The sequence below is a fragment of the Stenella coeruleoalba genome (genome assembly GCF_951394435.1).
Source record: "Stenella coeruleoalba genome assembly, chromosome: 14".
Taxonomy (NCBI): Eukaryota; Metazoa; Chordata; class Mammalia; order Artiodactyla; family Delphinidae; genus Stenella; species Stenella coeruleoalba.
This window is the reverse complement of record NC_137160.1, coordinates 59,026,371-59,050,214: the sequence shown is the minus strand read 5'-3', so window position 1 is coordinate 59,050,214 and position 23,844 is coordinate 59,026,371. Positions and strand designations below refer to the sequence as shown.

Here is a 23,844-nt window from a genome sequence, read left to right as displayed (position 1 = left end):
ATTAACATGCAAAGCCCTTACTCTTAAAAATGCTGCTTTCCCCTGTCTTAGTCCTAAGAATGCACGCTGGTGTTTTCATCTTCAGCTTCAAGGAAATGAGAAACAAAGGAAGAAAACATGTAGCAAGGAGGAGGTGTACAGCTCACAAATAAATCTTTCCATTTCCAGTGAGAGAATGTAAATCTCTGCCCGGGAAACAATCCTGATGCTCAAACATGGAATGTGTCAAAGTAGACATCTTTGCAATTCTAATTCTAAACAATGTGCAGCCAACAAAGTTACCTTGAAGATACCTATTTGACTTGGGGGCTCAGCCAGGCCACCTTGTTCAAGCCTACCTCCTTCTTAGGAGCTGAGTATAACCAGTCAGGGGCCACTGGCTTTCAACATTTGGCCTTGGTGAAGGTATTAAAACGTGAAGATCTTAAAACAGGAAAATTATATACTGTCTGATTAAATTCCCAGTTGCAAGTGCTGAAAGTTGGTAGGGAAAGTGGGTATTTATAGATTACTAGTGGGATGATACTATAAGATGGGCATATTAAAAACCCCCACCTTCTAAAAACAAACCCCCAATAAAAGCAAAGTAAATAAACGTTAAAGCTTTTGGAGCACAGGAATTTTTGGAGTCTTTTTTTTTTTTTTTTGGATAAAATGTCAAATATATCACTTTTACTCTAATTTCCTCATGGGGCAAATATTTATTAACTCTGGCGGTAGAAGTCTTTCCAGAGCACAAAACACCACGTCCTCATTTTAGAGTTCTGCAGGTCACTGAGAAGCCGAATAATAATATTATAAATTAATTTTTCTTGATGGTGGTATAACCACCATAAATAGCAGCAAATCCTTTTGCCCTATTTGCATGGGCTGAATTTTTCTTAATTACTCCACAGTCTAATTATGAAACTCGGTCTGGAGAAGAACTCACACGAGCCAGCTCTGCAGACAGCAGAAGACCCCTTATTCCAATTTGTGGATTTACTGCTTGGGAACCTGACAGGAAACCAGTTGAAACAGACTCTGTTTGTGGGAGCATTAACATGTAAGCAGTGTCAGAGCAGCACGTATGGTGCTGACTTGGCTATGCTAGTGGAAAGTGATATTGAGTTTACTAATTCAGATAAGGGCACACAGATCGCCTTTTCTCCAAAGCACGGGGACTGTCAGAGAAACAAATGCATGGCCCATGTTGCAATTAATTTGGTCCTTGTTCTTTTAAGGCTCTGCTTGTAGATTTAATGAAAGCTTTCATACACTGGGCATATTCAGGAAGTATGTGAGTTTAATGGCTCCTTTTGAATGAAAGCAGCAGTGGAAGTTATGATTCAGACAGTAACAGGCAATCCTCAGACAAAGATACTTTTTAAGAAGAGAAGACAGTCTCATTCTGACTCAGGCAGCAATGCATTTTTTACTTTAATAAGAGACAGCAAACTGTACTTTCTCGGTAGGTATTTCCCCCTCTGCTTCCTGCTTTACCATCTCTGAGCTAAGTACTTTTCCACACTCCATCTGCATTATACTTCTTACCATTAGGTTGTTAACTTCTTTCATCAAATTAACGAGAGTACCTTTCCTGTTCTTATGCTGTGAAACTCCCCATCCCATCTGTCTTTGCTTTGATCTTTTAGTTTACTTCCAGAGTAAACTTACTTCGTTTGCTTTTGTAAGGGGACCAATACTTTGTTGGAAAGTAGACCCGACCTTGGCATGGGCGCTGACGTGAAATGAGCAGGCTAGGTGCTCCGTCAGAGCAAATGCCATGAAGTATTCTGAGCACAATTCTTGATAAGGACAGCACTTCACTCCCATAACACATGCTGCCACCTGTCTCTCCTTTCTCCTCCCTGAAAATTTCAACATAAGTGCCACCTCCTCCCTGAAGTTCTCCTGGTTCCTCCAGCTGAAAGCAAGTTTTCCCCCCAAACTGGCAGAGCCTTTACTTATACATTCCATGGTGTTTTATCATTTTCAACCCAGTGTTGTCTTTACATCTGTGGCTCCTCTCTTTTTTTGTTTTTAATGTGGCTTCTCTTTCCTGCTAGGCTATCGTGATCTTGAGGTCCTTGGGTTAGTCTGATGTGTGCTATCCCCATGACACCTGGCTTAGTGCCTTGAATAAGGGGGCACTCAGGTACTCACTGAATGAATCCATGTGTCTCTACCACTCCGAACCCCTGAACTGAGCACAATATTTCATTAAGAAGGATGAAATCTTGGGCTTCCCTGGTGGCGCAGTGGTTAAGAATCCACATGCCAATGCAGGGGACACGGGTTCGAGCCCTGGTCGGGGAAGATCCCACATGCGGCGGAGCAACTAAGCCTGTGTGCCACAACTACTGAACCTGTGCTCTAGAGCCCATAAGCCACAGCTACTGAACCCGCGTGCCACAACTACTGAAGCCTGCACGCCTAGAGCCTGTGCTCCTCAACAACAGAAGCCACCGCAGTGAGAAGCCCAGGCACCGCAATGAAGAGTAGCCCCTGCTCACTGCAACTAGAGAAAGCCCGTGCGCAGCAACAAAGACTCAACGCAGCCAAAAAAAAAAAAAAAAAGAATAAATTAAAAAAATTTAAAAAAAAGAAGGATGAAATCTTAACTACCCCAGAAATTAAGACACAAGTACTTGAATTTGTGTGTGTACATTCATGTGCACGCATATACACAGCTTTGTTTTATGGACATCACACTCAATTAATTATGGTGCCAGATGAGTCCATCTGGGACCACACGAGACCAGCTGCCTTCATACTAAAAGGCGTTTGCTGTAGGATGGTCACACGGTACCAGCAGAATGAGGACCACAGAATTAGTTTTCCTTGAAATGTTCTTTCTTCTTCAGCGGGCTCTCGTGGGATTGAGCAGCTTGTTCTTGTGGTGTTTAAGTTAACCTTCTAGGGTTGAGAACCTTCCTCACATATGCAAGGAGTGTCAACAGCTGGTCCAAGCATCTAGGGCGGTGGCTTTAAACATCAGACAGCATCACTGTCTCACCTGGAAATTTGTTACACACATTCCTCCCTCCTCCCACTGTGCCTGGGGATGTGGCCCTGAAGTGTCCACTATCACATGCACCCCCGGTGATTTTGAGGCAGAGGGTCCTCGGACTAAACACTGAGGAACACAGTCATGTGTCTGGGAACAGCTCCAACCTGCCCAACACTGAACCCCCCAGTGCCCTGAAGACCAGCTACAACTGGCTATGAACTGCAGCAAGCCCAGGAGACAGGCTGGGATGGTGACCACCCTGCATGTGCTGTAGGGATGGAGTAATCCAGAAAGTGAGAAAGGGTCAAACTCAGAACGTTACATAGGAATAGTCAGGTTTATCTGCACCACTTGCCATCCATCATATAAATCTGGGGGACGTTGAGGGCAAATGTCTGAAATGTACCTGTCAATCCTTTGTTGCTTAATTCCTGGTTCCCCTTTTGGCCAATGGAGTGATGGGCGTGTGGCTGAGGCAACAGCAAGTCCTTATTATTCTACAGGGAGAGGCTGAGGGCAAAATCAGGGGCATGGGAGAACCCAAGGAACAAGTTTCAAACTTCGTTGGTAGCCATTGCCAGTAAAAAATGCTACAGGAAACAGGTTGCCCTGTACATTTAAGTCTACAGATCTGCCGGACTGGAGTGAGCCTCATAGAAATGGACAAAGCAAATAAGTGGACTAGGGTTCTCTTAGAGGCTACTTGGGTATTAGTTTATCCCATTTATTTCTTTGTTGGCAAGATCAGAGCTGGTACTATTAGCATCAGACACCAGTAGTGCTAAGGAACCCTGAGGATTATCCGGCAGTTCTTTTTTTTTTTAATTTTTTTTAAAAAAAAATATTTATTTTATTTATTTATTTTTGGCTGCTTTGGGTCTTCGTTACTGCACATGGGCTTTTTTTTTTTTTTTTTGTGGTACGCGGGCCTCTCACTGCTGTGGCCTCTCCCGTCGCGGAGCACAGGCTCCAGACGCGCAGGCTCAGCGGCCATGGCTCACGGGCCCAGCCGCTCCGCGGCATGTGGGATCCTCCCGGACTGGGGCACGAACCCATGTCCCCTGCATCGGCAGGCGGACTCTCAACCACTGCGCCACCAGGGAAGCCCCATGGGCTTTTTCTAGTTGCAGCGAGCTGGGCCTACTCTTCGTTGCGGTGCACGGCCTTCTCATCGTCATGGCTTCTCTTGTTGCGAAGCACGGGCTCTAGGCGCGTGGGCTTCAGTAGTTGTGGCTTGTGGGCTCTAGAGCGCAGGCTCAGTAGTTGTGGCGCATGGGCTTAGCTGCTCCATAGCATGTGGGATCTTCCTGGACCAGGGCTCGAACCCATGTCCCCTACATTGGCAGAAGGATTCTTAACCACTGCGCCACCAGGGAAGCCCCTATCTGGCAGTTCTTAAACTGACAAACAGGAGAGGCCAGGAAAGGTCCCAAGACTTGCCAAAGGTCACAGACGACTTCATGGCCCTGCTGGGGTCACGATCCAGGCCCCCGGACAGGGCCCGTTGCCTAGGCTTCCAAACCAGGATGCACTTAACCTTTTTCAGGAGAACTTTAGTGTTTTTACTCCACTAGCGTTCCCTTGAATGATCTGTAAGAAGTAACTGCTATATTATACTATCAAATGGGTACAAATAAATATGTACAGAGCAGGCACCGTGGTTTTTATGGGGAACCTGACAAGGGGAGGTGTCTTTTTTCATTTAGCTTCCCACCTCTTTTCTAGGATCAGCTGCTAAGGATTGGCCCAGGACCGAAGGAATCACATAAGCAACGTTTCCAACTATGTTGTCTACTTCTGTCTAACAGTAGTTGGAGAAAACTGATGACTTTCAGTTTCCCATTAAAAGCTAATCCAGGTTACATAGGGTATTTGATTATCTAGACAGACAATCTCTCCATGGACATGAAGCCTTGTGGACTTGATTATTCATTTTTAAACTCACAAATTTTCCTTTAATTGGCAAGTATATTTTCATGTTTAACCCAGACCTATGCCAGACCTTTCTCACTGCCTGTGGCCCTCTGCGAGTGCTCTTAGGTGTGCTGGTTAGGATGAGTCGTGCAGAATCAAGAAGGCTTTTTAAAATAAGACAACTAGAGATAAATTTTAAATGCCAACTTTAAAAATCTTAAGTAAAATATCCCGGGTGATGCTCAAAAAGTGTTTTACGTTGGAATGAGCGCTTACAGAGAAGAGGAAATATCTAACAACACCTGCCTGTCCTAAAGAGACAAACCAAAATTTGAACTCATGAGTTGAATAATTTTTTTTTTTTTTTGAGAAATGACCTCTTGTCCTGACCATGGTCATTAAAAAAAAAAAAAAGAAGAAGGAAAGAAAGAAATAGTCCTAAAATGTTAGGGGAAGAGTCTAATTGTCAAGACTCTCAAAATGATGTGTAAGAATTTCATTCTGAAGAGACTGTTTTCTTGGCAAAAAATCTTTCAGTTCAGTCTTGCTGTCAATTACCTGATAATATTATTGAAAATGGGAATACAGCATAAGCATATCTGGGGGAATTATAAGGCCATGCAGACGACGAACATGCAGACAACGACGACACAGAAGAACCTCAGCCCCTTATTGCCTACCTCCAGATATGGACCATTTTTTCTGGGCAGTCAACAGGGTCCCAAGCTAGACACAGCCTCCTGTTCTAAATGAGCACAGGACAGAGATGCAAACACAGGACTTGAAACCTGCCATGTTTTCTCCTGCCGTGGTTCTCTCTCACCAAGGCCCCAGCCTGCTTCCCCTCACAGAGGTCCGAGCTGTTTACAAAGCAACATTTCCTCATTTCCCACAATCCCGCATCCATGGCAGACCAGTGGCGTGTGGTCCAATATCTCATTAAATCCTCCTGAAAACTAACAGTTCAATCTGTTAGAAAACTACAGTCCCTAAGCAACATAAATTACGGGCCGCGGTGGTGACACCATGCGGCCCATTGGCCACAGAGACATCTACAGCTGCAGACTTCCTGCACATTCTGGATGCAAGAAGCGTAACCTTTACTATAAGCCTTCCTCAGACAGTCAACACTGGAACTTAAAAGAAAAAAGTTTTTAGAAAGAAAAGTTTACTTAAGTCTACAATGCATGATTTTTGTGCTTTGCATTAATTATCCAGGTATTTAATTTTAACGTAGCATCTTTTCTTGGGAGTATGAGTTTCTTGCCACTCTTGTAGCCTGGGGATCTTCTGAGCCTCTCTTCCCCCTCAGCAAACAGACTGAAGAATATTCATAAGACACCCTGTCGGAAGGCTCTGCTCAATAGAAAATGTAGAGCTAATTTATTTTTGCTGCAGGACATCTGCAAATTATGCAACTCAGAAGTAAATAGGGATGAGCGGTTTCATTCTGGACTCGTTTTGACAATCGGTGGTGACTCCACACCACCTTTGAATGTACTTGTCACTTCACAAGCAGCAGAAGCCTGGACCTCTGTGTTGGCCACCAGGAGGGAGGGAAAGAAAAGACCTTCTGCTCCAGTGACTGTAATGTTGCCTGGACTGGTCCAGAGATTGATCCTTCAGGAATCTTCCTGTGTTTTGCTCCTTTAATGAGTTTCTCCTCCTAGCCAAGGCCATGAGTCTAAACTTTTATTTCTAATAACAAACAGAAAGGTAGGCAAATCTTTGAATATTACTTTTAAAGGCCCTAAATAAAGTAGCTATAGGCCTAAGACTGCCTATATATAATTTTGAGAGCTTTTTTTTTCTTGAGTGAATTTAGTGCTAAATGTTTGTTGCATACAGAAAACAGTAAAATGAAGCTTTAATAACAACAAGTGCTCAGCTCATGTAAAAATTTACTGCTTGGTAGTTTGAAGGAGCAAAGACTGTGATGACTGTAATTGTGTAGCTGGCACGGTGATCAGTCACATCCGGCCTGTTCCGGGCCGGGCACTTTGTCCCCACGTTTGGGGCCTGTCACAGTTTAAGACTTCTTGCTTAGTGGAGCTCACCTAGCTGCATTAGAAAAATACAGACGTTCTCAAATTAATCGCTTGGCCCTTGCATGGTCAGTGACACGTCCCGAAATCAGCTCGGCTGACATCACTCAGCTAAGCACCAGAAAAGTCGCGTTAAAGCGATCTGTGCAGAAGTTGCACATTGGGCTTCACAGCTGTGGGTCCCCTCCTCCGCCCCCCAACACCACCACCAAAGCATTTAGCTTATCTGGGCTTCGGTCTGTTTCATCTATAAAATGAGAGGTTAGGAAGAGATGAACTCCAAGGCTCCTTGCAGCTCTTGAAATTCTATGCATCATTTAGTTTGAACAATCTCGTGCATTAAACGCATTCCAAATGATAGAAGTGGAAAGTGAATCCTTGCATACTAAATCATGTTTTCAAATTACTTACACAGTTGTGTCAGGAATAAGTACTTACAGAAAACAAAAATGCACCCAGCATTAAAAGGAAAATCACATTTCAGGGAATTAGCATCCATTCAGCCTATATGAATATATACGCTTTGCAGAAAAAAAAAAAATTCGTAATCAGTCCCTGTGATTCCTCTAGACTGAATAAAAGTACACACATACACCACACTGAATTCCTGCCTTGGGCGAGATTCTTACCAATCCCATGAATTGGAAGACTCTCACGATGGCTATCAATGAGTGAGGTACGCTTTTTTTCTCCTTTGTCATTGAGAATGTTGTTTCTATGTCTAAAGCACTGCTATCTGGAAACGTTGCATGGAGGACGCTTTATGAAGTGTTCAGAGAATGCACTAAGCAGTGGGGAGGGGTAGTTTTAAAGAAATCCATTTAAATCTATGACTTTCCCTCTTCCCTCATGCCCTGGAAGAACAAACAAAAAGTTTTTGTCTCATTCATCTGATAAGCAATACTTGCCTTTGTCAACATGGTATTTTTGGAGGCGTGGCTTTGGGGGCGGCCATTGCTAACGTGTATCTGTCATACACTGCAACAGGCCTTTCTCAGGTAACTTTTTTGGGGGAAGGAAAAGAAAATAATGAACACAGAAAGGTAGGGGAGGATAGGACTCTTGATCATGGTCTTGCGTTTCTCACTGTGATGTGTCGTCGACCTTTATCCTTTTCAGTCTGCATTTTCCTTCCACACACTCACAATATTTCTTTAAGGAAGCTTGCTCTAAGGGTGTTGATAGGATGTTTACAGAGAAGTTTAATTCCAAAGTCAAACAGGAACGCGATGTGTTTTATTTAACTTCTTCCACTGAGTCCGGCAGGGCTAACTTGTGTGATACTAGATGAATCTGGATCACGGGTGAACAAAGGTCCCTGTTTACTACCTACCTATGGCGACAGGGTGTCTGTGCTATCGTGAGGTTGCGCACACAACTGGAAGGTCCTACTGAGGGGAATTCCAAAGCAATGAAATTTGTTATTATGTAGATTTGCACTGGTTAAATCCTGTTCCATGCAAGTTAGTAAGAGGGGTGAACGGTCCATAAGTCAGCTTTGTTTCACAAAATTCAGCACTTTTCCCCTATGTAAACAATGTGTTATTATCCATTGTTCTATCTGACTCTTTTCTCTCCTCCATTAACACAAATAATTGGGTGCTGATTCTTATACAGGGAACTTGAGAAAATAGTTATTTTAAGAAAAATGAATATGGAACTAACTTATTTTTCTCACTAATATAGAAGAAACAATCTGCAAATTACCAAATTTAGCAAATCTGTTAGCGAGAGGGAGGAAAAAAAATTAAAACCAAGAGTACCGCAGGCACTAACTGTAGCTTAAGCGTTTGTTTTTTCTAAGTTTAATTTAAGATATTTATGATGCTACTTCAAAGCATATTTTGTAAGAATTACAAAAGATGTTATAAAGACCTTGCCATGAGTCTCCTATGACTTCAGTTTGGCTATAAAGTGGTCTGGGGCTGCCAGGTTTAACGTGAAAACCAAACAGTTTGGCATCAAAATCAGATTAGACGTGATCAAAAATGAAAATATGTCCTGGTTAAATTCATTTAAAATATGTAATAGCTCTCAGGAAATACCTTTCAGATTAAAATTAATACTGTAAAATAATGTTGGAATAGATATAGACGTCAGTAAATGCTTTTAGCTGAGTGCTAGAAACATCCTCAGGGCTGTCCAGAGCTGGGAGGCTGGATGGCTCTCTGCCTAGCAGAAGAGAATACGAATGGGAACTACAACTGGGAATAAGAAAGCAAGCAAGCGCGGAAAGCTGGTATGAAAATCGTTTTAGAGCCCCGATGCCAGCCAAAATGGTAAGATGTTAAAGACTCACCATCCCATCTCCCTGCATCGTTGGAAGGTAATATTTGTCTCAGCATCTGATGCTACGCTATGTCAGCAGAGACCAAAATAAGAGCTGCTCTATCACATTCATCTTACCCAACTTTCCACACATCAGGACCACAGGCCACCCCTGCCTGTTTCTGAAGGGAGGATTCACAAGCCCACTTGGAGAGCCTGTACCTGGCTGGCTAAGGTTCACACCTCACGCTGCATGGAATTTCTTCACTCAGGACACTAGACTCCTTGCCTTTGAACTCCAGACGCCTCCACCAGCACCAGCCAGTGACTCGTCCTCAGGAGAGGCCTGGCAGTGCTGAAACGCAGGGCTGGACCCGGTTCCCCCATAGCCCGGCGGCCTTGCGGCTCCTCTGAGGATCTAACAAGTGAGGATATGAGAAACGAGAACACAGCTGGAGTGTCAAGGTCCAGTCTTTCCTGTGGGTTGGAAACAGGATCTAAACGATGGACTTCGGCATTGGAAAGGTGAGCCCAGCTGATGAGGGCGGTGCCGAGGAGTTGGGCCTGGCCCTCAGGGTGATGCACACACACGGCAACGACAGGCTTCGTGTGGACTCATGGGCCGAATACTGCGTGTGCCAGAAGTGGGGGCAGTGGCAGGATTCCCAAGCCAAGTATTCGCTGCATTTGGGTGACGGAGCTGCAGGACCAACGTGGAGTTTTACAGTGTGTGGACCGTGATGCTTGAACATTATTTAGGCATGAACGTGGCCATTTTTTGTGGCCTATTTCAGGCCCACTGAGATGCTCGGTTTGTCAAAGGCTTCAAAAAGAGCCTGAGTCACCCAGGTCCCCCCTCTGCTTCCTGAGCGTAAGCGGCAGAGCTGGGTTCCAGGGGCAGCTCCGAGCCTGTCCACCTGGCCCTGCAGGGCTCCTCTCTCACACGGGGCACAATTTTCTTCTCTCACCAAATGACTGGGATGAGAAATATGGGAATGCTGGTTACAATATAGGTCATGGGACTTTCCTGTGGCTTCTTTTCCACGGGTAGGTATTGTGTCCGTCTTTTTTCTATGTCTGTTTCATTTCAACTAAAGGGCCAGAACTGCTCAGAATGGAGCTCTGGAGACAGGTGGTGTGGCTTTACCTCTGCTTCTGTCGCTTACGGTTTGTGTGACTTTAAACAATTTACTTGTCTCTGTGTTGCTACAAGGCCTAACTGTGATAACACTCATAAAAACTTGTAATGGTGCCTAGTCTGAAGCAGATGCTGAATTTTTATTGGCTATCAACATCATCATCGCCATCACTATTAAATAAGTAACAACTAACACAGATGGAATGACTATTGAGAAAAGCCAACTCATGTTCACTTGTGGACGTTTAGTAATTCAGATTTCTCAAGGTAAATCTTGCTTGTATCCTTTTTTTTGTTTTTGCGGTACGTGGGCCTCTCACTGTTGTGGCCTCTCCCGTGTGGAGCACAGGCTCCGGACGCACAGTCTTAGCGGCCATGGCTCACGGGCCCAGCTGCTCCGCGGCACGTGGGATCTTCCTGGACTGGGGCACGAACCTGTGTCCCCTGCATCGGCAGGTGGACTCCCATCCACTGCGCCACCAGGGAAGCCCCTTGTATCCTTTTTTGGGTCATTATCATCTCACTGGGTCAATAAACTTGTTTGGAGGAAGGATGGGCCCTGTAAGAAGTCTCCTACAGATGACATACATAATATATACAAAAATGTGGTGCCTCAAGGTAGGGTAGTCACACAGAATTCCATTCCGGGGGTACCGTTGTCTTCACGTGACTCCAGTCACAAAAAGGAGGCTGCAGTTCAGGGACAGGGTTTTGCAGGAAGAGGAGCGCAAGAACAGGACTTGTTCCTTGCCTGGTCATGACTTGAAGCAGGTAGTCTGGAGTCAGCTACGCCTCTGTGAGGAGCCGGCAGGGGGCAGGGGGCCACGCGGTGGGAAGAGTGCCCAGGGGTCATGTTGGCAGGACCTGCTGTCTATTCACTCACTCAGCGATCCTGCCCTCAGAGGGCTTCCAATCAACTCAGAGACAGCAAGTCTGCTTAGAAACAGGAAACCAGAGACCGACTCAGGACCCACCCATGGAATGAGAGGAGCCCCAGCCCTACATTCTAGGCAGCAGGTACGGGATTTATTTTCTCTTTGTTTTCTGCTTTTTAATCAAAGCCGTAAGGCTGAAAGCGCACAAATTCTGAGGCCTGCACTAGGGAGTGATGTGGATTGGATCTGAAGTGCTGTGAGCTTCTAGAATGCTAGACACACTCATATTCTGTTTGTAGGTGATCTGTGCAGAGTCGCTGTTACTAGTAAAGAAAATAAAAAACTGACAGCTGTTGAGAGCCTCCGCCAGCACTACCCACATTCCACTCTCTGGTGGCTTAAAATAAGGCACAGGGCACATTGTTTTCTTCACTTATGACTGAAATACCCTGTGCCTCCCCAGGAATCTGGGCACATGTGTTCCGGCTGGTTCCAGGTTGATGGCCGTCCTGCTTGGCTTTGGGGGGTATTAAGGTGACAATTCAGGAGGTGCTTTTCGGAGGCAATTTGGCTTCCTTGCTTTCACCGTTGTCAGTAACGATGCAGGATACTCCGGGCTGCGTGCTCTGAATGTGGCTGGATGTCTTTCTGGAGCTTTCCTAACCCCTAACCCCCTAAACACGCACAATTGCATCAGTTTTCTCCTGCTGTGAGCTCGGCAAAGCAACCCTCCCAGCAGCCCAGGCCTGAGAGTTCAAAAGGCAGACGCTCCCTCATACACCCGGCCCCCCCGTACCAAGGCTGGCCTAATGCTCCGGGGCTGACTGCTGGTTAGAATGGTGAGGGCAGTACTTCAAAACCTGTCTAAACATCCTTTGTCTACCAATATTAAACCATTAAAAAAATTGTAGTGAAATCTACATAACACAGAATTTACTAACAACCATTTTTAAGTGTAGAGCTCAGTGGCATTAAGTATGATGAAATACAATGTATATTTTAAGGCACGACAAGAAAAAAATTAAACATAAGATTCTCTCTCTGTGTTTGTTTGCGCCTTCTCCCTCCCTAATGTGCAATGTGAATCTCTCATACACATTAATCAGAGCTCCTCAAAGATGGGAAGACCTGCTCAACAGTAAATACCAATTTTTTTTTCTTTCTTCTCACGGTAGCAAGTGTAACTTAAAAGCATTGTGTGCTTTCCCATCTCCGCAGGGGGTCATGGCGACTTGCTGCTCGCTTTGCCCGTGCCTACCTGGACTACGTATCCTTGGTGAACTTTATGTAATATATCAGGATGTCTCAAAAACGTATATGACTGCGCCTTTGACTTCTAACAGGTGGAACAGCTCTCAGCTTTCTGAGAATCTGCTTCCCAGGTTATAATCCTCAGTTTGGCTCGAATAAAATTCCCTTTTTTTCTTCTTAACTTGATAGTTAATTAAGTTTTCATCAACAAGTACATTCACATTGTGGGCAACCGTCACTACCATCCATTTCTAGAACTTTTTCATCTTCCTAAACTGAAACACTGGCACCCATTACACACTATCCTCATTCTTTCCTCTCCCCAGTTCCTGCTCACCATTAGTTTACTTGTGTATCTATGAATTTGATGACCCTAGGTACCTCACAGAGGTAGAATCACATAATACTTGTGATTTTCTGTCTGGCTTAGTTCACTTGGCATAATGGCCTCAAGGTTTATCCATGCTGTAGCAGGTGCCAGACGGTCCTTCCTTTTTTAAGGCCGAATACTATTCCATTGTATGGACGCACCAGATTTTGTTTGTCCATTCATCTGTTGATGGACATTTGGATTGTTTCCACCTTTTGGTTACTGTGAATAATGCTGCTATGAACGAGGGTGTATAAACATCTGTTCGAGTCCCTGCTTTCAATTCTTTGTGGTATATACGTAGAAAGACATTTTTGTCAATAAAAACAGGAAGGCTGCATCTCTGGGTCCCGGTTCAGTATGCTGCTCCTTTCATGCATATTTAAAAAGGGATTGCATGTGGCCAGAGAAATAAATTTCACAAGCTGTGTTTTGCCAAATCACGAAATTAACTTGGGAGAGACTTGTGGGCTAATCCATTCTCTTCCAGGGAGTCCCTCAAGCTATCATAATCAACAATAATTTAGAATCCAAAAATCTACTTTAATTTGTCTTTCTATAACCAACTCAGTTTCTCTCGTAGCTTATGGATCTCTCATTATGGTTATTTCCTTTTCCTTAGCTTAACAAGATTTGTTATTTGTTCAGAGCTCCAGCTTAATTGTTGTAGGTTCTTCACATACTATCATTAAAATTAGCAGTGTCACAGTGAAAGGGAAATGATTGCCGAGTGCCCTAAGTTTAAACTAAAAAACGCTGAGGCTAATGCACTAGTCAGGAGAGTAATTAAAAGATATTTTAAGAATCCAAAATTTTATAAGTCATAGAACACATGGTATTAAAATAATTGTTGGGGATGCCCTCTGATGCTCTGTGTTAGGAAAAGGACCTGAACATCAGTGAAGAGTGTTGTGCTGTACGTCATCAGGTCTATAATTTTGACCTTTGAAACTGTGAACTTGTTAACAAAGCTCATTAATCAACCACATTCTTCCTAGAGTCGGTTTCTCTGTTCATATAGTGAATCATCATTCTAACTCTGCGACTTACAACTTCAGTTAAATTTTGTTGTCATTGTTGTTCTTTCTATCAGTGTAGATCATCAAAGTAAAAATGTATGCAGAATGGGAATGAACCATTTATTTCTGTTGCTTTCCTTCGTTAAAATACTGTCAGCAGCTCTGTGCTTGGAAGGCTTCCCTGGACACTTATCACTACCAACCTGGGTATCAGCCGTGGATGGCAGGGGCTCAGGATGGGGTGACAGACAGAGCCTGGACCTCACGCTGACACAATGATGGGCATGTCACCACGTGAGAGGCGTTCAATAAACCAGACTTGATCTAGAGTTATGCAAGGTTTACAGAATCAGGCTGGCACCCCAAAGTTCCAGGTTAAAAAAATAGCCATTTTAGAACTTAGGGAGGAGTTTCTGGGTGAGTCAGAGGCTGTTTGGAGATCCAAATGGATGGGCCATTTAAGTCCAGGCACCAGCACAGCAATTAGGGCAGTAGGAAATTAAATTGCTCTGGGAGTGAAGGCCGTAGAGCTCAGGCATTGAGGAATTTCCTGCCAGGGAATGCAAGTGGGTGTTCCTGGCCCCAGAGTGAGTGTGGCACAGCCGTGGAGTGGCTCTGAGGCTCCTGGGGGCTCCTTGGAAAGTGCTAGATGCCCGCTGAGCAGACCCAGATGACAGCCACCGAGTGAAGAATTTCAGTTAATGCTATGTCCCACTTTGTTCCCACCATCTTAATGTATTTCTGGGATTTTCCTCCTTCCCTTTTAGTAAAGGGAAGAACCATTCCTAGAAGAATTTCAGTTAATGCTATGTCCCACTTTGTTCCCACCGTCTTAATGTATTTCTGGGATTTTCCTCCTTCCCTTTTAGTAAAGGGAAGAACCATTCCTAGAAGAATTTCAGTTAATGCTATGTCCCACTTTGTTCCCACCGTCTTAATGTATTTCTGGGATTTTCCTCCTTCCCTTTTAGTAAAGGTAAGAACCATTCCTAGGAATTATGCAGCAATTTGCTTTGCAGAGCAGCCAATTCTTCCACAACTGACTTCTGACTCCAAACCCACAACCCAGGCTTTTAGATAAATCAGGGAAAAGGATGAAGGACATTTTGATAGCTCCGGATAACTCCACACTTACATTAAGCTGTTCAGGAAATGACTTTTTCCTGATTTTGTTTCTATTAATGTTTTCCTTCTGACAGAAGGCCAGTGAGCCAATGTTTACCATAAATTCTCATCAAGCACACTTGGAGGAACAATGCTGTGCAAGGATGCAGTGGGAGCGCTATTAGCAGCTGAAGGGCTGGAGATGAGAAGACCCACGTGAATTACCAAGACGTAAGTCTGAGCATTTCCATTGTGAACCCACTGAAATGAAGACCTGAGAAACTGGATATTTTAATTTATTTAGGGCAGATGCTCATTGTATAGAGAAAACATCATCCTGAGGCTCTTATTCTTTTTTTGAATATAATAATTTCTATCTCGATTGATGTTGCTTGTGAAAAATATGCAAGGCAGTACACTATTATAAAAAATGTTTCAAAGGTGGTTTGGAAGTAAGTGATAATTTAAGTAAATGATAGATATGAGCCCATTTTTCTTTTAATTAAGCCAGATCTGAATTTAAATATATTCCTATTCATTTAAATGATTTTAATATATCAAAAAAAAAACTTAAATAATTGTTATTCAGACCTTTAAAAATCATACTATTCAAAAGAGGGAATCTGTCCACCAGAAAATCTACAGTACAGAAAAATTAATAAAGCATCTTATATTATAAAACTTATAAATCCCTAATAATAAAAAGCCACAGCGATTCAAAGTCCAGGGCAGTACTGAAGGGCTTGCATGAAAGGAGTGCTTTTTGCCTTTAAATACTAAATATACTCCATGTCTACTAGGCGCAAAGACTGTGCTGGGGTGTCAGAGATAATTCGAAAGGATCACATCACAGCCTGTAACATGTTAGAATCTAACAGAAGAGGCAGATGGTACCCGGATAATTCAGGAGGCTGAATGCATGGAAGGTGCAGCCTGAGCGCTGTGATGAGGTGAGTCAGGGAAGAAACACATCCCAGGTCCACCCTGGAATTCTGCTATTGGGTTACTGGTGCTCCAAGTCATCTCAGGAACATAATTAACTTTAGAAAGCTGTGTTCATGCCTGCGTGTGCAGGAGAGAGAAAATCGGCCATTCGTAGATAGGATAACCTGCGCTACATTTTTGCCAATTTTTGGTTTTGTGTTGTTTTTACAAACAAATAGAAGGATGTTTGATTTAATAAATGAGTCAATTTTTACTTGTTGCTGTAAAACCCATAAAAATAGCTTTACTTTAGTTCCACCACAGCAGGGCCAAGAGGAAAACAGTATATGTGAAAATAAGAACAAAAACTCCTTCCAGTGAAGCATTATGCCCTTTGAAAGGCACAGTCTGTGAGGACACTGGGCAAAAACATGCCTTTCCTATTAGTCAATATATTATTTAACACGGCATCACATCTTACAATGCTGAGCTATGCCAAAAAAAAAAGAAAAGAAAAGAAAAGAAAATAGCATTCCTCTACTAACACAGTAGCTCCTCTTTCTCTACTTTGAAAATTAATTTTATGTAACTTTCTATAAATGAACCTAAGTTAAAGATTCCAGATATAACTCCTTTCCTTGTTAAAAAGAAATTTAGATTTATGTTAGAAGAAGAAGGACCATGAATTTTGCCCAAAGAAGTCAGGTTAGATATTGGCCTACTTTTTTTTTTTTTTTTAACATATATATATTTTCTATAGTCTAAGTATTTTTCATTACTGTTTTACTCATTAATACAAAACTAGAAAGAGTGAGAATGTTAAGTTTGAATTCTCGGATTCACTGACCAAGACGACAGGTTTAAACAATCATCCTACGTAAAACATCCTCGGTTTTCATGCTCTGGGTGTTTCCTACCCTACAAACTAGAACGTGAGGTCATGTCAACGTGAATGAGACAGACACCCTCTACAACCTGAAGAGCCTGCCTGGGACAGAGCTGGGGACATCAGCACAGCATCTCGGGACAGCAACCACGGAGAACCATCAATCTCAGTGGTAGATATGTAACCCCCTCTGAGCCCCTTATAGGTACCGTTAGACTTGAACTTCAGAGGGATGATACAGTGAAAGAACATGTTTTAATAAGCTGTGCTAACGGATACAGGATACAAACGAGCTGTACTGGAAAGTTACAGGTCATTCCAATAGGAATCAGTAGGACAGCTGCGCCCTGAGATGGCTGGAGAGAGCCCAGCTCAGTGTGTGCAGGCTCAGGTCTGGTCACATGGCAAGAGGGTCCACACCTCTTGAGAGGTGCTAGAGCAGGCTTGGGGAGTCCCTATAGATGCAGGATGCTCTTAAGGACCTGGGAAAGACTGATGCTGTCCTCTGTTCTGACCCGGGAGGCAGACCACGGCCCCAGCCCGGGTCTGGGTCTGACAGGTTCGGGTACCCAAAGAATCTGCACTGAGTGCCAAGGTCATGCTTACTCAGATGAACTTGGGGCTTAGCGGGAAGTCTGCGAGGGAAGTGGTATTGGTGCCCCAGCACTTGGCTTCCTTCTGTGTAGGGAGTAAAACCCTCAGATGGAGCTGGGGCCTCTGCACAAGGAATACCGCTGGGCCAGTTTGGCCCAAGAGCGTTTCCTTCGTGCTTTTAGCTCTAGCATCTCTACCCAGGCCTGGCTTCAGGCTGCGGGGACTGTGAGCTGTCCTCCTCCCGGCGGCTGTGCTCCCAGCCACCTTCACAACTAAGACCCATGCTCTCCACGTGGACTCCGCAAGGAGAGTCGGACCCCCTCCAAAGGAGGATCAGCTCCTGGTCCCACCTGGCCTCTGAGGGTGGAAACAAAGCCTTTAAGGTGGGCAATGGACCTGAGACTAGCCTCAGCTACAGCTCCCAGGCAAAGCAGCATAGCATGCGTACTGATAGTTAATATTCACTGGGGCCAGCAGTGTAATGGTCGTCACTCATTTCCTTCTCCTAACACTCATGGGAAAGTCCTATTATGATGCCTTCGGGGCATTTTACTGGGGAAGCTGGGGGACAGAAAGCCAGCCACGTGCCAGGGTCACACAGCTCAGCAGAGCCCGTGTCAGCCTCTGTCTCCAGGGGCTGCTGCCCACTCCACAGCCCCCTGAATCTAGGGTTTGTCTCTGAGGAGGAAGGAGAGAAGCTCGCTTGCTAAAGGCTTAACCATAAAACTCAACAAAGTTCTCTCACTCGCTAAACCAGACGAGGACACAGCATCCTCGCCGCTGCGAATTATCAGAAGTAAACCACCGGCTCCAAGCATGCCATGGAACACATGTACTCGAAAGGATTGACGAAACGCGTCTGTAAAGGAGGAGAAGGAAAAAGCTTTCTTTTAGCTATTCTCCAATGATAGCTCAAAAAGGAGATTAAAACAGGCTGGCAGTCTGAAATATCTGTAGACTTCCAGCAAGGGTAAACAGCAACAAGCCGACGACTATTTGGTGTTTCCAGCTACTGGTTAGCAAGAGCAGCTGAGGCTTACAGAGTGAGAGGCACCTCTGAGCTTTACTGCTGTGACCAGTGGGGTGGTAACGCTCAGACACTCCTGGATTGACCCCAGGCTCTGCCGCGTATACCCACGGGACCTTGAACAGCTTTCTGAACTTCTGGGCTATCATTTATCAAGCACCAGCTATGTCCATACTTGATTTTCATACTTCCCCCGCACACATTGTCATCATCATCATTATCGTCACGTTTCACATTTGCAGACTGAGTTCAGAGAGGTTAAGTGACTTCCCTAAATCTATGCTGCCACCAGGTAGGAGCTGGGGTGTGAACACACAGGTCTGTGAGATTCTAAAGCCTGTTGGCTGCCCTTATCATTCTCTGACCCCCTCCTCCTATAAACTAAAAAAACTGGTGCCTATGTTCCCCACCTTCCTTTTAAAATCTTCTTTATAAAGAGGGCCCAGAGAGCCCCGAATAGAACATAGTTAAATAAACCATTAGATTGAGTCCAGAAATAGTCAGAATATGGGAGCTATTAGAGTAACCATATGAAGTCCAGGTTAGAAGAGCCCTTAAAAAGGTCAATTTAATTTACCGCTGAACAAGGAGCCCACTCAGTTATCACCTAGGAAACTGAAGGACACTAGCTGATTGATTGATTAGGAGGGCATTTCTGGACCTATTTGTGAACACATGTGTCCTGTTTCACATATGCCAAAAGCATGTGCTCGAGGAGAAAAGTCTCAGCTACTGAGTATTATTTACACAGCTACATATCAAGTACACATATTCTAAATAACCAAAAAGACATGTCTAGAGGTGACTTTCTCAATGCACTTTCAGAAAATGTGATTTTGAAATAGGACTTCGAATAAAGCATCCAGACTTAAGGCATTTTTCACATGTAACTCACACTTAACTGCAGTGGAAAAAATTTTCCCATGTCAAGTGTCAACAGCTCTAGTGGGGGAACTATAGTTAATGTCGACTTACCTGCACTCACATGCTGTAGGCGTCTCTTTGAAAAGAGGGCTTTCATCAGACTTTTTCCCTTATCTTTTCTGTTTCATGTTTCCAGATACTCTTCCTATGTTATTGAACTTTTTTATCTTGGTAGTTCCAGTATTTTTAAAATATAACAGAAAGGTGCTAAATGTTTAATGATATAGGCTGCTTTTGCAAAATGTACATCTGTTAAAATGCTTTATGGGAAGGAGATAGAGGTATGGTGCTGGAGGATGAAAGTGGTCACATTTACCTATAACAGGTGTTCATGAAGTAGAGTAACTAACATTTGCTATTTTCAGCAAGAATGTGTATCTCTTTAATGATTTCCATTTAGTCACAACTTCTGTAATTTCTATTTACCACAATGACCGAGACAGAAGTATTACTGTAATTGATATAAATGTTCTCAAATTTCTAAAAGATCTATAGCAATTTTAGAAACAATAGTAAATATAATTAATCAGGGTAAAATAGATGGTGTTGGTATACTAAATTCTGTCAAACATGTTATTGAGATAAATTATTCCTTACGAAAAATGTTGAAAATGCAGGCATTTTCATTTATACAAATAAATTTAATTATACAGGGATGAAAATGATAAAAACTAAGTATCTGCTTCTCAACTTATTTTATATTAATTTTGAGAGTGTGTTGTCATGTGACTCTGCATGAAACTTATTTCATAGCTATTCATCTCAACACCCTTTCTTAACATTTGCTGCGTCAAAACACTGCACCCTCAGAAGAACACATACTTCTGGGAAGGGGAAAGTAATAAGAAATTGCTTTCTTAAAGAATAAGATAAAAATACACGGAAAGGTTTTGTAAAAGGTTTTAAGGAAAAGCAGGTTTTGTATTGTATTAGTCTAGGCAAGGCTTGAATGTATTAATATTCACAAACAGGTAACAACTAGTCTAATTTGTGATAGGTTTGTAAAACATTATAGCCAAATAAGACTGAAGGTCATCTCAGTTTTCAGTCATTATGGCCTAGGTGTGAAAGGATTCCATGAGTTAGTATGAGTTGAACAGATTTTACAGGTTCTATTCCAGCAACTAATTTTTAGAGAAGGCTGAGCCTTCAGACACCCACATGATCTTAGTTAAGCTAATAACTGGCAATGTCTCCCAGTGAAATTTGCTGTCCCTCCTCCAAAGAGCTCAGGCCCACGTGGCGTGGCATGCTGACCCACCCAGACGGTCACTACCGACTTTTCCCCAGCAAGACAGACTTCCAATTGTACTTCCAGAAGTACTGATGCATTTGCTTCACCCACACTTTCTCTTGGGCCCAGGATGTCCTTATGACCAATGGCATGTGCTCGCATTGGCGACCCAGAGTCTGGCCCGGGTAGGAGTGGGCCTGCAAGTTTGATTAGCACAGGCTCGAACAAGCAAACACGACTAGCACTACACTGAAAGCCAGCTCTTTCCCGCCCACCCTCCTTCTCTCATTACATCTCCCCACTACTCGCCTTTTAACTGAGTGCCTCCTGTGTGACAATGGGAAACGCGTGGCTAAAAGATGAACCCCTCACCAGCCAACACACGAAGACCTGAATCTGCTGCACAAAGCAAGCTTTGGAGAAGCAACTGTGTATGTTTACAGCGTGAGATAGAGTAAGGAGCCCCCACTGCACTTGCAGGACAGCAACTGCATAGTCGTGTCACCATTGGCTGCCGCGTAACAGAAAACCGGAGAGTTTGGGGGGGACTTCAGAGATCGGGGAGTGCAATTTGCTCAACTTAAAGATGAAGGAACTAAGGCCCAGAGAAAGTCAGAATCACAAAATTAGTTAAAACACAGGTGTAGGAATTCCAAATCTAAACTCCCTGTTGCTAACCAAACACTGTAGCTTGTTATGTATCAATAACTCTCCAGCCACTTATTCATGATTACTATCATATTTTAACGGTTCTGTTTAAAAATACAACTTTTAAAATTTAGACTCAAATTTTGGGAGAAAACCCTGAACAATTAGAAGTTTTTGGAATTTCTATTAAATAGGACAGTTTGGACCACATGACTGTTCAGGTCAAAATCTTATACGTTTTGTACTTAGAGGCATAGTATATTGGAAAATTTGCCTTACGAAGGAGCATATTCTATATTTCAGAAAAAGCAAATACACAAGTGGCACATGCTGTGAAAATAACCCTTTTAAGGTTATTATCTAGTAAATAATCATGTAAATTTGATATGAGTTATTGGAATTTAGTCTAAAGTTGTATCAAGGCCACATGTTACCATGGGCAGTTTCTTCAAATGCATAATTTATAACACAACCTCCATGACTGCCTGAGAGTCCAAGGTGGAATAATGAATTAATCCTGCAGAAACAGACCCTTGGAGGATGAATTAATATTTAGCTAAGGTCACGAGGGCAACTGGATTTGTAGTTTCAGGCTATTCCTCACAGAGAACTTGCCAGATGACACAAAAATCCAACACATTCCCACAGCTAAAAATCAACTCTCCAAAATGTTTAGTTTGAATATCCAGGCGTACAAGGGCCTAGTGCTACTTAGAATTTATACTGGATCATATTAAAAAAAAAAAAGTACCGGGCTTCCCTGGTGGCGCAGTGGTTGAGAATCTGCCTGCTAATGCAGGGGACATGGGTTCGAGCCCTGGTCTGGGAGGATCCCACATGCCGCGGAGCAACTAGGCCCGTGAGCCACAACTACTGAGCCTGCGCGTCTGGAGCCTGTGCTCCGCAACAAGAGAGGCCACGATAGTGAGAGGCCCGCGCACCGCAATGAAGAGAGGCCCACTGCTTGCCACAACTGGAGAAAGCCCTTGCACAGAAACGAAGACCCAACACAGCAAAAATAAATAAATAAAATTAAAAAAAAAAAAAAAGTACCAACCACTGGTACTACAGCTAAGCTTTCTACATAAACACCAAGGTGGGGAGAGAAAAAGCACATCCAGGAAAAAGTGTATGAGAGAAGACGGAGAAGAAGGAAGAAAAAAGACAGAGATGTGAAGGGAGAAAGAAATAAAGAGACTGACAGCTAGAGAAGCAGAGAAGGGTAAAGAAAAGAAAGCTAGAGAGATGAGAAATGAAAAAGGAGGAGGAAGCTCCCAGCTATAAGATAAACAAGTCCTGGGGATGGGATGTACAGCTCAGGGACTACAGTTAATATCACTATACTAGTAACACTATATATACACCACACTATAGCGCTGTATATTTGAAAGTTGCTAAGAGAGTAGATCGTGAAAGTTCTCAACACAAGAAAAAAGATTTTAAAAATGGAGAGAAATTAAACAATGTGTGAGCAAAGAGAAAGGAAGAGAGGATGGATGACAAGTGGGGAGGAGTAGCTGAAATGATGGGCACCCATTAGTCACATATGAGCTGGGACAGAGCAGCTGGTTGTCCTAAGGCGTAACTAGACCAGTTACCAGAAAACGAAGGAAGAAGCAAGGAAAGATGTATATGTATGTATACACATTTGGATATTAACTCCCCCCGTAAATGTTGCTGTGACCCAAGGGTTGACCTTCATCCCTGACCTCCTTCTGACTCAACAGTAGCTCTAAGTGCCCTCGTCCCAGCCCCAGCTTCAGCCGGCCATATGTGGATGGATGACTCTGACTGTGGAAAGTACTCTTCCTGGCCCACACCAGCATATCTGACTGCTCAGTGGTCATGTCTACTCCACGTTACAGGAAGAGTGAACTTAAAAAAGTGCAGAGCTGAGCTCCCCGTCTTCACGCCCCACATGTCCCACCTCCTACACATTCCACATCTGGGGAGTGACGATACCCCCACGAACTGCCCCGGCAGCAAGGAGGTTCTTTCTATTTTGCGTCATCTCCCTCAGATCGGCCTGCAAACGGCTACTACAACGTAGCTCCTTATGTTTCTGAAGCTGCTGGTCTTCCTAACTCCAGCCTTCTTCTCTCCTTGCTGGCCTCAACCCTAACATCAGAGTGATCTTTCTGCGAGCAAAAGCACGTCACATTACTACCTGCTTCAATGCCACCAGTGGATTTTACGACCAGGTCCAGCGCCTTAGATGACCAGACAAGACCTCCAAGACCTGGTTTTGCCGACCCCTCTGTCCTCACCTCCTATCCTCCGTAACCTTACTCACACTCCATCATTTTTAAAAATCTTTTCTTTAACTTGAAGTCTAGTTGATGTACAATGCTGCGTTAGTTTCAGGTGTACAGCACAGTGATTCGATTATACATGTATACACATATTCTTTCTCATATTCTTTTCCATTATGGTTTATCACAGGATATTGAATATAGTTCCCTGTGCTACACATAGGACCCTGTTGTTTATAATCGTTTTTAAACTACATAAAAGAGGGACAATCTGTCTTTTCACTTCTTGCTGTCTATATTTTATGTTGATCATTTCTATATAAACTGAACATTGTATTATTAAGCAAGTTTTCACTCATTTCCACAAGACAAAAGACAC

At 43.5% G+C, this 23,844-nt stretch overlaps 1 protein-coding gene across 8 annotated transcripts in view; it reads right to left on the bottom strand.

Moving 5' to 3' along the window:
• PTPRM (protein tyrosine phosphatase receptor type M) overlaps positions 1-23,844 on the bottom strand; it is a 798,567-nt gene that overhangs the window by 210,781 nt on the left and 563,942 nt on the right. The gene's annotated exons all lie outside the window — the stretch shown is intronic.